Raw genomic sequence first — 18,264 nt, 5'->3', positions numbered from 1 at the left:
CTGTGAACAGAAAGTAATCAATAAAAAAATTCTTTTAATTAGGTTAAAATTTATTTTGTAACTGTAGCAGTCTTTTTTATGGCTTATTTAAATGAATACTGTTTAAATTTATATTTTCTTTAGTCGTTATCCTATAATAATTTACCAGAAGAAAATAGTGAAAAACTAAAAGCTAGTGTTGAACTATTAAAATAAACAATACATTCTAATTGCTAATATATTAAAAGTTAAAATAAAAGAAAACACAGTTGTATTAATAGTTTAAAATTCCGTTAAATATCGATTTTTAACAATAATAAAAAGTAAAAAAAAAATTGAGATTAAGAATCTTTTCAATGAAAAATTTAAAGTCAATTCAAATAGAGACCTCAACTCTACAATCTTTTAAAACCAAAAAAATAAAATTTTGAAATAAAAAGTTTAATGGTTATCAAGATTTTTTTTTATTTATACAGATTAAACAAGTAACAACAAAAATATGTCAAATAAATTTCTTTCAAACCAATACTTTAATTACTATGCTATAAAAACTTTTAGTATAATGTAAAACGACAAATATAAACTACAAAATTAACTAGGTCAAAATAAAACTATTAACAAATTTAAAACATAAACCATTTAATAAATACAATAGACTTCCGCCTTAGTTTGCACTTTGAACAAAATCAAAAAGTGCAAACTCAATAATTATTACGTATTTTTTTTACAAAATGATAAATTTAAATATGTTATATGCAATAATGTTATGGATAAACATGGAATCGACTAAAAATAAAACAAACATTCATTAAAAAAAAGATCTATATAAGCTATTAAATATTATGTATTTTTTATTTTATTAATACTTAGTTAGTAATAGACTTTATTTAAGTAAAATTTAAGACAATATAAATTTGCACTTTTTTTTGGGTAAAAAGTGCGAACTCAAGAGGAAGTCTACCGTAACTAATTTTTATTAGTATTAGCAAACCTGTTGTAGAATAAATAACTTAATAAAATTTTTATCATAAAAAGACTACTTAAATACAATACAACCCAGGTTAAATAAGAAGTATTGTGAAAGATCAAATATATAAAAAAACTTTCATAAAATAATGTCTGCTACTGAAGTCTAATAAAATGTGAAGGATGAGGTTCTTGACTGCTTGCAAGTTTCAATGATCTGATTCTTAATCAGTAAAATAAAGCCTCCTTTACAAATATCTAGATTAGATCTTTTGCTCAAGATGTTGATAACTGAACTGAAAGCTTTCTCAACAACATAGCTAAAAGGAAAAACTGTAAACAACAATCTAAATTCCTCTCAAATGATTGGATACTTTTGCCTTAGTTTTTGTTGAGTCCAAAAGTTTTCAAATCGTTCTTTGGAAAAATTAATTTAAGTTCAAGGTCAGTTTGTAAGTCTGAGAAGGTTTCCTGTAAGTTGTTTACTTCAAAATTAAATGCCTCGAAAGGATCCATATTGTTATCTATATGATAGCTTTTTTGTGTCAAACCGAAACTTTACTACTTAATATGTTCAAAATGTTAAAAATTCTAGATTTTTTAGGTTTTTTTTGCTTAAATTCCAGGTTTTTCTAGGTAAATTGGCAACCTTGTTTAGTTTTATTTCTTAGTCTAACTTAGAGACTTTTCACAAAACAATTGGAAATATCATGAGGTGATAGTTAATAATATATAAAATAGATTTTTACAAACCATTTATGATCCAAAATAACATATAAGTCAGGTTATAAAATGGTGAGAGGGATTCCGATTGTCTATGATCAATGTAGTAGTTAAATAAGAAATTATATGATTGAAAATATGTAATTACTTGAAAGTAGGAGTCATAAGTATTTGAACTTTTTCTCTATATTTTACATAAACAAAATAAACTTTTTTGTTTAAATTTTACCTCAGGGTCAAATATTTAATAGCAATCTAAAATTAGTAAAATAGCAAGATAAAAAGTAAAAATTTTATGACAGCTCAAAATTTTAAAATCGCCCTTTTTTCGCCCCCTTACTAGTTATCGCCCACCCTTTCGCCCCCTTACTAATTATCGCCCCCCGACTTAGTAAAATCGCCCCCAGGGGGGCGATATCGCCCACTTTGGGAAACCCTGCACTAGACACTACTTCTAAATGGTTTGAGTATTTTTTTGTTTTAAATGTATAATATGTATATATATATAATAAAGAAGCGAAAATAATATGTTTTAAACACTATCTGTAAAATTTTACTAGTAAAGCTAAATTAATAGTGTACTATAAATATAAATTAAAATGTGATAAAATTTTATTAATTTTTTTTATGAAAAAACTGAGCAGTTAAAGTTAGTAAAAGAAAAAACATTAAACTTGTAAATATTTTTAGCTGTAAAAGTATTACTAACAGTTTGATGTCCAACAATGTTTTTGACTATAAAAATTTTAATAAGTTACTTACTTTAAAACATGTGTATTGATTTGTTTTCAAGTTCTAATCAAGTAAGTTAAAACAAGTATTTCGAATGAAATATTTTTACTTTTTGCAATAGATTTTTACCAAGCATAGCAAACCTTAAACTTTAAATTAAATTTTGAATTTACAAAATGAAACACTTTTTACTTAGCTTATGCCAAAAAGCTGAAATCTAGAAGCAAAAATAATAAATTTGATTTAAGTACACTACTATTGTTGGTTTTCTGTACTAAATTTTTTTTTTAATTCAAAACTATTAGAAATGGAAATTATAAAGGTAAGTTGAATTTAGATTAGATATTTAATTATCTAAAAAACTAGCTTTATTGGAATTAACTACTTGATATTATATTTTAATTTAGTTGTTTAATTAAAAAAACTACCTGATTTGATTACATTCATTTACATTTATGATTTATATTTAAAATAAAGAATGATAATTTATAATAATGTAAAAAAAATTACTTATTCCAAGTGCTTAAAATTTTAATATAAAATATGTTATACAATTTATAGAATGACAGTCTAAACAACCATACAACACATTTCAATAAATATGGATAACTTTTTTTTTGAAGCTAGTTTACATCTTTGATCATTACTTTTCAACTAAGTTAAAAGTTTATAAAATATTTGTAAAACTTGTAATGAAAAAAAACCGTTATTTTAAATGAATTAATTTTATTGTGTTTTAAATAAGTTTTCTTTAAAATTTTGATAATATCAAACAACTTTGCATAGCTAATAAATTACATTACTCTTAGCCTGTTATCATCAACTTCTAAATGTTCAAGCTCTAACTGCGTAGGTGTGTGTTATAAATTATCATTTTTAAAATTATTATGTAAGATATTGAATAAAATTAAAGCATTATGTTTTATAAGCATATCAAATAGGTTGAATAAACTACAGTAGTATATTAAAATATGCATACAGTTCTCATAATGTACACAAAATACATGAGTATAAATTTTTGATATTTATAATGGTATTTTAAATTGTTGGTTATTTAAAGTTACATTAGTGTAAGCAAAATTAAAAAAATAAAAAATATTGACATGAAATACTTATTATTAAAGTTTATGCTACTCAAACTATTATTTTTGTACTGTATAAATATAAAAGAACATACTTAGCTTATACATTCACAAAAATGTTAAAATTAAATTTGTGCTTGTAAAAGTATTTTTAAAGTCTTAAACTTGTATCAATTAAAAACTACAATTTTAATTTATTACCATGTTTTAACATGTGGTAGTTTGTATAAATACTATATGTTTAGCATTAACAAAAACAATAAATTATGTTAAAAATTTTTACAATCTTATTTGAAATATTAGTATTGTCATAACTTAAGTTAACTTAATTTTAACTGTTAAATGACAATGAGATAGAAACATAACAGAAAAAATATTCTTAATGAATTAACTGTATTCCACAAAAGTACAATTTAAGAAAACTCTATCTCACACTACTAAAACTTAAACATTTAGTTTTAAATGTACTTATTGTTTTCAACATTTTGTGTACAGTACTAGTAAAGTAAATATATACATATCAGTTTTCAATGGTTTTGTTCATTTCATTATAATGGAATTACTGCTACTAACTTTCAAAAAATCTTTACTAGATTAAGGCTGATGTACTCCGAACTACTACGGTCTCTAGCTTTGTGGGAAACCGCCTCTGTAACAGGTTCGGCAGTTTCGACAGGAGCCAGATTAGCAGTAGCTTCAGGGCCATCTTTATCTTTAGTTGCTACCTCGGTCTGCGACCGAGTGCAAGAGTGTGTAAGAGCTAATACCCTTCTCATTCTACTTATAGTTTAAGTTTAAATATAGACTAACAAGTATCTATATGCTTTATTATACAATACAATCAAAGAACGATAATAAAAGTTATTATATGAGAAGGCTTCTTGCAGTTCACAATTCTAGTTCAGCTGTAACAAATGGTTGCTCGTACAGTTTACTAGTTCAGAAAGTAGGGACTTATACTTCCTCGTTGACACTGGATGTAGAGCGCGCGAGATAAAAAGATACAATATTTAAATAAAGAAAACGAAAGATAAGAGTAATAAGTTTATGCCACCGAATGCGTGGACTTGTTGGTCTAGTTCAATATTCAAAATGATCCAAACCGGAAGTTGTTGCCGCTTGTCTGCTGCAGTATGCGTAGGCTTATGAGTATGGCACGTTAACAACTTAAATAAAGTTGTACGCCCCGTCGACGTTGCTAAAGTAGGTATACAAAATGTTTATAGAACAAGATATAAAAACTACGAAGTTATGAAGTTAAGTACAAAGTAAATGTTTCAGACAAACATACAAATACTTGAATAAGAATGTTTCACCAGAAATCATCTAGATTTTCCAAGATGGCGACATACATTTGAGCGCCAAGAGAAGGTTTTCCGCAAGTTCAGCTATTTTTCCAAGATGGCGGCTTACGCTTCGGACTGGAAACTGGCGTAGTGGTGCTTCTTGTTAACGTCGAAATCCAAATGATCCGCTTTCTCGTTTGCTCTGCTGTTTATATACGTCTTTCTTACATAACAATCGCCTGGTCAAGACATGGTTGCATGATGTAACATGCTGATTACAGCATGAAACCCGGCGTGATCGGTAGTTAATTCTACATGGCAAAATTGCATCAACTAGCGGTTGTTATTATTTTTCGAAACAATGTTTTTAAAAACTAAAGTGTTTTTATCATTTAAAAAATTAGTAGTAAAGAAAAGGATTTAAATATCAAATTACTTATAAACTCGACTTTTGGACTATCGAAGCAAAAATAATAAAATTTTCACGTCGATGTCCAACATCGACCCTGTTAAAAATTTTATTTTTTTTTTTTTTTTTTGAATAAGTAAATTTTTTTAAAGCAAAAAAGAAAAATAGCTTCCTACTTGTCAAAAAGTTGTTCTATATATAATATACAAGTTTTAAAATAAAATTTAAGTACAATTGGTGACAGAAGAGTAAAAAGAAGGATGTAAAATCCAGAAAATAAACTGTACGCATACTAACAAAAAGTGAAATATAAAATGCATTACACGACAAAATAAATTTGTTTTCTTAGTTGCATAAAAGTTTGTATTGTTATTTAATACTTTTTAAATTTTGAAATATGTATATATGTTTTTTTTTTTTTATAGATTTAGTCAGATAAAAAAAATTTACTGGCACTATTTTTAAATCTAGATGAAGTAAAAGGTTAACAAAAAAATACTTTAGCAAAGTAACTTACAAGAAAATTTAATAAGACATGTTTATATTTAAAATTTATATATGTAAAATTATTTTTATTGAAGTTTTATATAAAAAGAATACCTGTGCATTTTTTTAAGTAAAGAATTTAACATATTTAAAATAGTGAAGATAAAATATGAAGCAATGCTTAAGAATGTGTTAAAAATTTTTATCGAATTATTAAAGTAAAATCAGTTTAGTTAAAAAAAAAAAATTCTTTTTTTAATGAAAGCATACTTAATTTATAACTGTAAAGTACCTTACTTTTAAAGAAAAACTAATGTCAGCACACATAAACTAAAAATTTTAACTTTCTCTAGCATAAATTCTATAAAAATCTGAGTGTTGCTGGCTTAAATATTAAGAATACATACCAAATACAATGCAGCTGTATTTAATAAAACTAACGATCAAAAAGCTGACTTTCTTAAGCATAGTTTTTTTTTGGGTTTTGTTAATATATTTTAAAGAAATTAAGCAAATAAAAATTAAAAACAATTTTATCATGTAACTGTTAATGTTTTCAAAAGGCAAAAGTAATAATAAAAGTAAAGGTTTTTTTTTTCTTTTTAACAAAATAACAAAATTAATTTATTACATCGAGTAAACAGTTTGTTATTTAACTTGTTGATACCATAAGCTTATAAACTTGACGTTGTTAAGTTAATTACTAGTTTGAAATATTTGCACTACAACCACTCAACTCATGCAGTAAAAAAAAAAAGGAAGAAACTTAATTGACAAATTCCATAAAACCACTTAAGTAGTGTAAAATGTTGAAACAAATTAACGAAGAGTCATTTCTTAAAAAAAATTTTTTATACAGTAAAGAAAAATTTATAAAGTTTTTAGTTTTGTTCAGTATGAATATTAACAAAAGAGTTTGTCTTTAATTAATAAAAAAAATTAAACTTTCCTTTTGTGTTACTGTAGACTTTTATATTTGACTTAAGTTGTTTTGAAAGCTATTAGTAATTGACTTTACCGGATTAATTTTAATGGTTCTTCTACTTCTATTCGAGATGATCGAAAAACAGATCCATGAAAAATGCCATAAACTCATTTTCACACTGTCAGTGAATAACTTGAAATTAGAGATAGATGAAAAATCGACATTCCAAACCCTTTAGATTAAGCAAATTGATTGACGGAACCTTTTGATAAGATTCTTTAGTGGAAAAAAAAATGTTTGCTTAACAGCTGGAAGTTATTTAAACTTTAAGTTTCTTTTCGAACTGCAAAAGTGATGAAACAAAATACGGGAAATTAACTTGATTGACAGAAGCTTCTGGTTAAGTTATTAAAGTGAGCTTAGCGCAATAATTAAACTCTAGGGAGTTAATTTTGATTGCACGTGTTTTGTATTTTAAGAAAGGATTGTGTCGTAAAATGTGATAATGGAAACAAAAACACCTGTTAATGTTTAAGAGTTGCGGCGATAACAATTATTTATAAAATAATTTGTTGTGTCTTTTTAATTTATTTTGGATATACATGCCACCTGTTAATGTTTAAGAATTTCGGTGAGAACATTCATTTATAAAGTAGTGTTTTGTGTCTTTTTGATATATTTTTGGAATACATCTTATTGCTGCAGCTGTTACGTGCATAAAAGGAGGAGAGAGTAAGTAAACTTGTAAAAAAGGGAAATCAGCTTTATATTTGTGTTAATTAAATTAGTATGCCGGTATCAATTTTGCGAGTTTTTGAGAAATTTATTAAATGTTATCTTTTTTGTTTTTTTAGGCACAAGAAAAAAAAAATTGTTTGCTTTTTTAATTAATTTACTTTAGGACAGATCGAGATTTGGTTTTAAAAACACTTATTTGTTCATGATTTAAGTGGTTTAATTTATTGAACAGATATTCCAGAAAAACAATGTTTTCTTTACAAAAATGTTTACTTTAAAATAGACCAACTTTAAAGTTAAAAAATATTTTTTTCTTGCTTTTAACATAAAAGTTCGACAAATACATATTTATTTATTTTTGGTTTTAGATTAGTGTGTTTGCGCACTCTTAATAGAGCACGATCGGAGTAATTAGATACTTAAAATTATAAACAGAGAAAGACCAAACGCTTATTAATAATTTAATGCTTATTAAAAAGGGATTAAGTTCATACTGGAAAAACAACATCTATGATTTTGAAACATTATTGTGAACGCTTCCGACATTTAAATTAAAATGAACTGAAAAATCATTAATTCTCTTTTTTTTTTATCGTGGAGCTTTGCGAGAAAAATATAAATTAGTAAAATTGCAAGAACAAATACTTAATTATCAACTTTGTAAACTTGAGTATTAGGTTTGGTTATTGTGTGAGCGCAAAAAATTGTTAGAAAGGGGAAAAAATGTGTGTTTTTTTATGTCATGTTTCATGTTATGAAAAGTATGAAGTTAATATATATACATATATATATAGATATACAAAAGTATAAGAGTAATGTATCTGAGTTTAAAACTTATATCTCCTTATTTACTGACAAAAGAAACTTGAAAAATGAACGTAAATGTGACAGGATTAAGAGTTTTCGTTAGTCCGGTTGACAGAACTCATGTTGTCTTATCATCGTTAAGTGACTAGATGCGTGTAGTCTTTAAGGTCGTTTTTTTGTTGAAGATAAAAGTTATCTCTTGTAATTTTCTTTGTTTCTATTAGGCAACTAAGAGATTGATTACTATGTAACGAAATTACTTTCTGAATACTGTTCCACTTTTTAGAAAAAAAATTCACAGCTTTATATAATATATTTGTTTTGTTTGCATAATTTTCGACCGTTGATAAAAATGATATTGGGAGGTTCTTGTTATCGTTTCTTAAATTTTTTGGAACGCTTCCTTTTGACAATTTGTTGAAGCTGTTTTTTATTTCTTTTGATGCTATTGCATTTGTTATGAAATCTTTTTGACAACGAGGCACGCTTTTATTTTTAAGTTTAATATCAAGAACATGCTTATGCTTAAGTTTTTCTTTATAACTTGATTCTTTTACAATTTCTTTAAGCTTTTTCACTTCACTTTTTATGGTTGTTTTACAAAAAGTATTTGTTAGTTCGAGGTTAACTCCTGTTTCTTTTGCATTGTTTATTAAATTTCTTTTTACGATAAGATCTATGCCAAGAATAGCAAAAGAATTGTTTGAATCTATTACATAAAAATTGTGAGATAAATCTTGTTGTAAACCAATTTTAATATTCAGAGCTGTATATCCTAAAACTTTTAAATTATTTCCCCTCACGTCACAAATTTCAGGTGCTAATTCATGTTCTTTATATGAACTAATTATTGCCTTAGAAATAATTGAATGTTGTGCATTGATATCAAATAAATAAGGTATTTTATTATCTTTATCAGTAATAACTAGTAGTTTGGTACTTATATTTGACTTTGTGTCACAGAGTAATTTATTTTCTCGAAATTTGCTATATGTTCTTTTTCGTTCAGTTGACTTTTGTTTAAGTTTTTCGTTAAGTGTTTTATAGGTTGAGCCCGAATTTGCTTTTTCGATTCTCATTGATTTATCTTCACATGTGCACTTCAATTTTTCCTTTTCCAACGTTTCTTCTAGAAATAGTGCTTGTTTTACCATTGCTGGTTTTTGTTTAACATATTTTATTTTATTTTCTACAAACTTTTTGTACATTTTACATTGCGGGCCTTTACAATTTTTAGCTTTCTCACCAAAACGAACATGATAGCAGCATCTGTTAAGGTTCTTATTACTAAATTTACTTTGATATTGTCTATAGTCTTTTGAGTAGTTGTTTATGTTTTTATTAAGTTGCGAACAATTTTTATTTCGATTTTGGTTAAATGTCCTTCTGAATTTTTTATTTGACTTATATTGGTTATTTGATTTTTTACTACTATAACTTATTTTCAAATTAGTTGGGCCTTGTTCAAGAACCCACTTAAGGCGGTTCTTAAACTTTCTAATAGGAAGTTCAAGGTCTTTTTTTAGAATTTTACTCGCCCATTTGGGACTATAATTAATAGTAAGATGTTTATAGAGGTCATCTGGTGAGCAAGTAAGACTTTTCGATACCAACTGATGAATGTCTTTAAAAGTTGGGGTATGACTCCAAATAGGTGGAGGTTTGTGTATATCCGGTAAGCATGGTGTCATGCTTAAGATTTCTAGTTTGAAGCAGACGTAGCTAGATGGTTTATCAACTTTTACATAGTAAAGTACATCATCAATTGGCCATATTCGGATTATAATTTCAAACAGAGTTATATCATCGAAAATGCCCTGGCTTTTACACTGAAGCTCAAAGAGTTTGAATTCTTCTCTAGGGTTTTTCCCTTTAATTTTCCTAAACATTCGCTCTGGAAAACGAATTAATTGTCTTGAATTTATTGTTTGGTGGAAGTTTTGATTCTCGGGCGAATATTCTTGATTGTAAGAAATATAATTGCCATTAGTTTGATTCGAATTTCTAAAATGTTCAGGATTTTTGTTTACCTTATTTTTGAGAATGTCGATCTGTCGTTTAAGCTGCCAAATAGTTAAACTATTGCCGTAAATGCAATTTGATTTTCTGTAATTTGTTTGATCAGAGTTTAAGTGAGAATTTGGATTTTGTTGATAACAATATGGTTGTGAAAAATTGTCCAACGGTGTATTAATTGGGCTCATATTTGTAGTAAGGAATGTTTCTGTTTCAGATGTTACTGGGTAGCTGGATATATGCGATGTTCTTATGTTTAGAGAATCTTGAAAGTGCGTAGGATTGTTAGCAGCCGTTGTTTTGGTCATCATGTATTTACTGGCTGAGGGCGAGTCTGTCAAGTTTATTTGTGAATTAAAATCATTAACTGAACTTACCACACTTCTTGCAGAGGTATTGATTGGTTGACTGTTCTGTAAATAGAGTGCCTTTAAAATTTCATCAAATTTATTTTCTACTACTTTAGTTAGCTCATTTATTCTTTTAGTGTTGTCTTCAATGGTTAGTGTGAAAGAGCTGGAGAGGACGCCATTGATGTACTCCGAACTACTACGGTCTCTAGCTTTGTGGGAAACCGCCTCTGTAACAGGTTCGGCAGTTTCGACAGGAGCCAGATTAGCAGTAGCTTCAGGGCCATCTTTATCTTTAGTTGCTACCTCGGTCTGCGACCGAGTGCAAGAGTATGTAAGAGCTAATACCCTTCTCATTCTACTTATAGTTTAAGTTTAAATATAGACTAACAAGTATCTATATGCTTTATTATACAATACAATCAAAGAACGATAATAAAAGTTATTATATGAGAAGGCTTCTTGCAGTTCACAATTCTAGTTCAGCTGTAACAAATGGTTGCTCGTACAGTTTACTAGTTCAGAAAGTAGGGACTTATACTTCCTCGTTGACACTGGATGTAGAGCGCGCGAGATAAAAAGATACAATATTTAAATAAAGAAAACGAAAGATAAGAGTAATAAGTTTATGCCACCGAATGCGTGGACTTGTGGGTCGAGTTCAATGTTCAAAATGATCCAAACCGGAAGTTGTTGCTGCTTGTCTGCTGCAGTATGCGTAGGCTTATGAGTATGGCACGTTAACAACTTAAATAAAGTTGTACGCCCCGTCGACGTTGCTAAAGTAGGTATACAAAATGTATATAGAACAAGATATAAAAACTACGAAGTTATGAAGTTAAGTACAAAGTAAATGTTTCAGACAAACATACAAATACTTGAATAAGAATGTTTCACCAGAAATCATCTAGATTTTCCAAGATGGCGACATACATTTGAGCGCCAAGAGAAGGTTTTCCGCAAGTTCAGCTATTTTTCCAAGATGGCGGCTTACGCTTCGGACTGGAAACTGGCGTAGTGGTGCTTCTTGTTAACGTCGAAATCCAAATGATCCGCTTTCTCGTTTGCTCTGCTGTTTATATACGTCTTTCTTACATAACAATCGCCTGGTCAAGACATGGTTGCATGATGTAACATGCTGATTAAAGCATGAAACCCGGCGTGATCGGTAGTTAATTCTACATGGCAAAATTGCGTCAACTAGCGGTTGTTATTATTTTTCGAAACAATGTTTTTAAAAACTAAAGTGTTTTTATCATTTAAAAAATTAGTAGTAAAGAAAAGGATTTAAATATCAAATTACTTATAAACTCGACTTTTGGACTATCGAAGCAAAAATAATAAAATTTTCACGTCGATGTCCAACAAGGCCATAGGGAGCTAGAAGCAATTGACCTAAAAAATATCTTTAGCTAGTATATGAGTAGTTAAATATAAACGATAAGATTATTTTTTATAAAATTTAAAAACTTTATTTAACTTTTGAGGTATAGTCATTTTTCTCAAAGGTTTCTTATAAGACCGTATGGGCCGAATTTTTTTCATTGTCAATTTTCACTGAAACTTAAAAATTAAACAGAAATCTATCTTCTCCTTCATTTTAAATCTACTTTCCTCAAATGTATAGGAAAAATTTTTTGTAATATGAGAAATTTTCCTATTGACAACATTTGAAAAACACTAAATGTTTGAAGATTTATGACCAAAAGAAGAAAGAAAATCATTTTTTGATTTAACTTATAAGGATAATTATATTTTTACTCAACATTTCTGATATCTCTTTGGTAGAATTGTTCATAATTTAATTGAGACTGTTGTCAAAAAAAATTGAGAAAATTGCTTAAAAGCTGTTGGAGAAGATAGATTTTTATTAAAGCCTTTTTTTGCATTTTTCATAAAGATCCTATTGAACTCTTTGACTTTGTACCTAAGCATCTTAAAAAAATATTTTCATTATAAGAAACAGTATAAAGCAGCTGTTGGGTAATTTAAATATCTTTGAAATAAAATTAAGATGCAAAAAAATGTGATTAACCCCCACTCACAGCCCTATGCCCTTTAAAGGAATTTTTAACAGTTTTTTGAATATCTATGTGAAAATTTTCTGATTTTTTTAGTTATATTATGATTATTTGGTTGCCTTAATAAAGGTTTGTAATACAAATGTAAAAATTTGATTTAAATTTCTTTTGAACTTTCTTAAAATCCACTATAGCTTTTTCTGAGTAAACAGTTAAAGATATAAATTTAAAATAAGTTTAATAAAGTATATACTACTATATAAAATAAATAAAACAATTTTTAATTTATTTTTATAGTTTTTAGCATTTTTGTTTTAGTTTTCAAACTATATCATAATGACAAAATCAAATTTTAATTTAAAAGTTTTTAATCATGTACAATTTTTAAATCACATGCTAGTTTAATACATGTAGTATGCTAACTTAGTTGTAATTTTATTAAAGTAGACAGCTATGTCCTACATAAGAGTTATTCAAAAAATTATTTTAGATTTAAGCTTATCTAAGTAAAACTCTAGGTCCGTTTTCCATTTTTCGAACATAGTTATAATAAAGTAACTTAAGTCTTCAGTTTATAAAGTTTTAGCTATCAAAATATTAATTTTTTTTTTAAAGTTGAAACAATTTTTATCCATCGTAAACACAAAGTACGTTCTAAAACTGTTGCTTTGAGGCAAGTGGAAAAATATTTTACAAAAATTTACATGAACTTATAAATAAAGGCTTAGTATGAAGTAAAATTATTTTATTGAATTTAAAACTAGTGCTTACAACTGACTATGTTAGTTGTTTTAACGTTTATAAGATTAAAGTTTTTTAAAAATGGAAAACTAAAGTGGATAATTTTCATATTAAATATTTTGTATTTTTATTATTATTTATATTTTAATTATATGCTTTTAATTAAGTTTTACAGCTAATTGTTGAAGTTACTACGTTAGATAAAGAATTTGTTTCATTTATTATTCCGTTTATTCTCAATTAAAACTTTAATTACTACACAGAAGTATTTAATACAACTTTGAATTAAACACTTAAAAGATATCACTTAAAGTACTTACTTTAGAAAGATAAGCGACTGTTGATAATTGTGACGTACTTAAATACACACGTGTAATTATAAATACTACACATTTTTAATTCGCACAAGCGCCCGGCTAGCTCAGTCGGTAGAGCGTTGGACTCTTAATCCAACGGTCGTGGGTTCGAGCCCCACGTTGGGCGTGCTTACTTTTTATTTTTGCATCAGTTGAAGTTATTTTTGTTAAATAACTATTTACATTATTTCACATAACTATAAGTTAGATTTGTTTGTTCAAGTATTTAAAATCATAGTTTTAGTAACCTTTCTAAACCCTTTTTTTTAGTTTTTATTATACAATCAAAATATTCTTTTTATTTTTCACAAAGTAAAAGCTCATTGACATTTATTTGGTCAAACTTCTGCTAACTTTTTTATTATTAAAAACTTCAATTTAACACAATTTTTTTTTATAATTTCTGGTACGAAAATCCTTTGTAAACTGAAATAAATAGGTTTATTTTTTGCTTTCTTAAGACTAGACTGCTTAATACAATCTCGAACGTGCTATTCTAAAATGATAGTTATAAGTGAAAACCAAAAACAAAAATTCTTAGTATTAACTCATTTTATTTGTGATTTTTTTATTTACACTTTATTCTATATGTGCATCATGCTTTAGGAAACTTGTAATAAATTAATTTCTTCTCAAAGAACTAAGTTTCAGGCTCTTAAACCAAAGCGCTGAAAGTTAAAGATAACTAAAAAAGTTGTCATAGGTTAGTTTTTATAAAGTAAAACAACTTTTATTGCTTGACAAAATACAAATCAATAAGTGCGTCGACTGGGAGTCTAACCCGAAACTAGTGTTTGAAGGCATCAATGCTAACCATTACCGCATCGATGCTTGTAATAGAAGACAATGAGTTGAGTTTATAAAGTTATTATGAAAACAAGCCATGCGTTTAAGGGTTAGTATTATATTAAAGATAAAACTACAGAAGTAAACTCAGAGGTATTTTATGAATAATCGATGGTCTACAACTAAATGTGAATAATATAGTTGTAAGACAAGTAAACTTTATTCATCTGAATGGTAAGTGTTTATTTATTTGTTATGCTTGTAACTAGCCAGAGTTCAGAGACATTCTTTGAACTTTTAGCTGTTTACATTTTGTTTTTGACTTTTTCAGCCACGCTTATGGATGTTCTCCATAAGTTAAATGACTCTTGATAAGAAGCCATGAGCTAGTTACATTTGGGTTGTGACGTAATAATAAGAAGTGAAGCGCCAAGTCGTTTTTTAAGAAAATTAGAGAAGGGACGGCTTTATGTTTTAAATTAAGATATTTGAAAAAATTGGCATTAATTGCCACTAAAGCTAGTAAATTGTTTAATATAGTATATTATTTAAAAGCAAATTAATCTTTTAATTTTATAAACAACAAATAATGATAGCTGCAAATTAAAAAAAAAAAACAATTGAAGTTTATCTCTATGAAGATAAACTAACCGATATAAAGTTTAGTATAGTAAAATGTTAATCATGCATTAACATAAGTTCAAAGTCAAGCACCAACTTTTACAATGTATAGTTAAAATAATTGTAATTACATTTTTTATTCGTGTTAAGTTGTTTACACAGTTGCACTAAAAACTCTACTTCTTAAGGTTGTCTGTCTTATTGTAACTGTTACAAATTTTAATAGTTTTCCACGTTTAAAAAAAATACATAATTATATATCCTAGTCAAAAAAAAAAAAAAAAAATTAAGCAATGTAGAAATAGAATAAATTAAGAAAAAATTACACAAATTAACTAGAAACATAGGCATAAATATAATTATAGAAAACCCCTCTTGGAAGATTGACTACTTAGACCTAAATTTCAACCTACTGAACCATACATTGTACCCATATAGAAAAGACAACAACAAAATAAGTTACATAAATTCAAAATCAAACCATCCACCAACCATACTCAAACAAATCCCAAAAATGGTAGAGACCAGACTTTCTAATAATTCAACTAACAAAAACCTATTCAACAACATAAAAAAAGACTATAATGATGCTTTAAAGGTAAACGGATACAATTATGAAATCAACTATACAGAAGAATTTAAAGATAAAAAAAGAAACAGGAAAAGAAAAATTATATGGTTCAATCCCCCATATTGCAAATCAGTAAAAACAAACATAGGTAAAAAGTTTCTAAAAATAGTAAACAAGCACTTTGGAGAAAATAGTAAGTTAAAAAAATATTTAAACAAAAACAATATAAAATTAAGCTACAGCTGCATGTCAAACATTGAAACAATAATAAAAAACCACAACAAAAAAGTAATAAACAACAATAATGTAAACAAAGATGAATCATGCAACTGCAGAAAGAAAGAAACTTGCCCCCTTGAAGGAGGAGAATGTAGGGCAGAAAATGTAATCAACCAGGCAACAATAGAAACAGAAAATTCAACAAAAATATACATTGGACTAAGTGGTAATCAACTAAAAAAACGCATATCTACACACAACACAACAATAAAAAGCAATCCAAATGACAAAAACTACCTCCAGTATAAACAAGCAACTGAACACTCAAAATTAACCCATAAATTAAAAAATGAAAATAAGAAATACAAAATAAATTGGAAAATATTACAAAGGGAGAAAAAACCAAAACCAGGAATTATGACATGCAGGTTGTGCTTAAAAGAAGCTTTACTAATCCTTGAATCCGGTACAAATTGCATCAACAAAAGAACGGAATTAATGAACTCATGCAGACACAGAAACAGATTTTTACTAATAAACTGGAATGCAGACAAAACTTAAACCAAATCATAACAAAAGTAAAAAATAGGTCATTTTTCTTGATATTTTGATTGAGTTTTTGTTGACATTTGACTTAAATTGGAAAAAAAAAAAAAAAAGTTTTTTTAAACAGTTCTTAATTCAACTTAGATAAATTTTTAGAATTTTTTTTTTAGATAGTTAGCAAATCCGTTTAAATTTTGACTGTTATGTTAATTTAACACAAATTAGATTTTGAAACCTTCAGCGACTTTGAGTTTTATTAATGTTTTGTTGACTCTTGGCTTAAAACCACAATTCTAGACAATATTTAATTTCATTTAGATAAATTTCAAGGTATAAATTTTTTATTATTATTTTTTTTAAAGAAAAGGTATAATTTTTTTATTATTATTTTTTTTTTAAGAAAAGCTCTGGATTCAGTTTTTTTATTTGACTCATTATATTAATATTAATTAAATCTTTTTTTTTAACAACTAGTACCAATTTTACCTAAATATACTCTGATATGCTTAAATTTTCGAATATGCAACATTTTTGTTTTTGTTTATATTCTTCACGCATGAATAAGTTTTTAAACAACAATATAATTAACTAACATTGTTACATGCAGTTTCATATTTTATTTTTGCTTGAAAAGGTCGCAATCTCTTGCCACCGAAACCGGTCGTGAATAAAATATAAAATTTGCATAAATCTATTTATATCCTAGTCATAAACAATTCTATTAGTAAACGTAAAATTCGATAATTTTTTTTTTAATATTATATTTGTAGCAGAAGCCAATTAACAATCTAAATAAAATAAAACAGTTATACATATTTAAATATTTACATTAGTATGCACTTTATACGTATGGTTAATAAATTATAAGAATGTAGAACTAAAATAAAGTTTTAACTAACAGCAACTTTATCTGTTTGTTTTGGATAAGTTTAAAAAGTTGTTTACTGTTTTGTTGAGCAGAAAAATCCAAAAACAAAATGTAAACAACTAAAAGTTCAAAGAATGTCTCTAAACTTTGGCTAGTTACAAGCGTAACAAATAAATAAACACTTTCCATTCAGATGAATAAAGTTTAACTGTCTTACGAATTTATCAATCATATTTAGTAGTAGATCATAGATTATTCATAGAATACCACTTGGTATACTTTCGGTAATTTTATCTTTAAAATAACACTAACCCTTAAACGCATGGCTTGTTTTCATAATAACTTTATAAACTTAACTCATTGTCTTTTATGGTGTAACGGTAAGCATTGGTGCCTTCCAAGCACTAGTTCCGATTTCGACTGCGGGTCGACGCACTTTTGCTAATAAACTGTTTTCAAGAATCAGAAATTAGCTTTTCAATACAACTGATAATTGATTTTTTTGATGTCGTTACCACTACAATCTGTCAAATTAACATCTGAATTTTGCATTTAAGTAAAAACATCAACTATTTTAAAGACTTTTTCTAAAAGTATGATGTTAAATGTGCAAACGAAAGTTGTTTACATTTTAATGTATTTTAGCATAAATAATTAAACTCTAAGATTGTTATTTGTCTGGGTAAATTAACTTCTCTGCTTATTACCTTACGTTTATTTTGAGAAAAATTTTGTGTAACTATGAAAAATTTGTTGCGATTTATTGAATTAACGGCCAGGTATAGTTGTATGTAAAAGTAGTACTAATTTTATTTATATGAGTTGTTGTAGTTTAACAAGTTGTTAGATATTGTTTTATTGGCCTTGTTATTGATTTTTGTTCAAATTATTTTGTTTGTGTTATGTTTAATCGTTTATATTTTACATGAAAAACTATGCTTTGTTTGGAAAAGTTCAGTTTAAAACATCAAACTTTTATAACACGTTATTAATTTTAATTACGTGTAAAAACTTTAGATAGAAATTAAAGTATTTT

The 18,264-nt window shown here is 26.9% G+C and overlaps 1 non-coding gene across 1 annotated transcript; it reads left to right on the top strand.

Moving 5' to 3' along the window:
• The first annotated feature begins 13,671 nt into the window (after nt 1-13,671).
• On the top strand, nt 13,672-13,744 carry Trnak-cuu (transfer RNA lysine (anticodon CUU)). Its single transcript has one exon. It is a non-coding gene; the product is annotated as a tRNA-Lys (tRNA).
• Nucleotides 13,745-18,264: the final 4,520 nt, after the last annotated feature.

This window comes from Thalia democratica, chromosome 2 (assembly GCF_965202585.1).
Source record: "Thalia democratica chromosome 2, ktThaDemo2.hap1.1, whole genome shotgun sequence".
Lineage (NCBI taxonomy): Eukaryota > Metazoa > Chordata > Thaliacea > Salpida > Salpidae > Thalia > Thalia democratica.
Note: the sequence above shows the minus strand (reverse complement) of the source record. Positions and strands in the feature narration are given on the sequence as shown.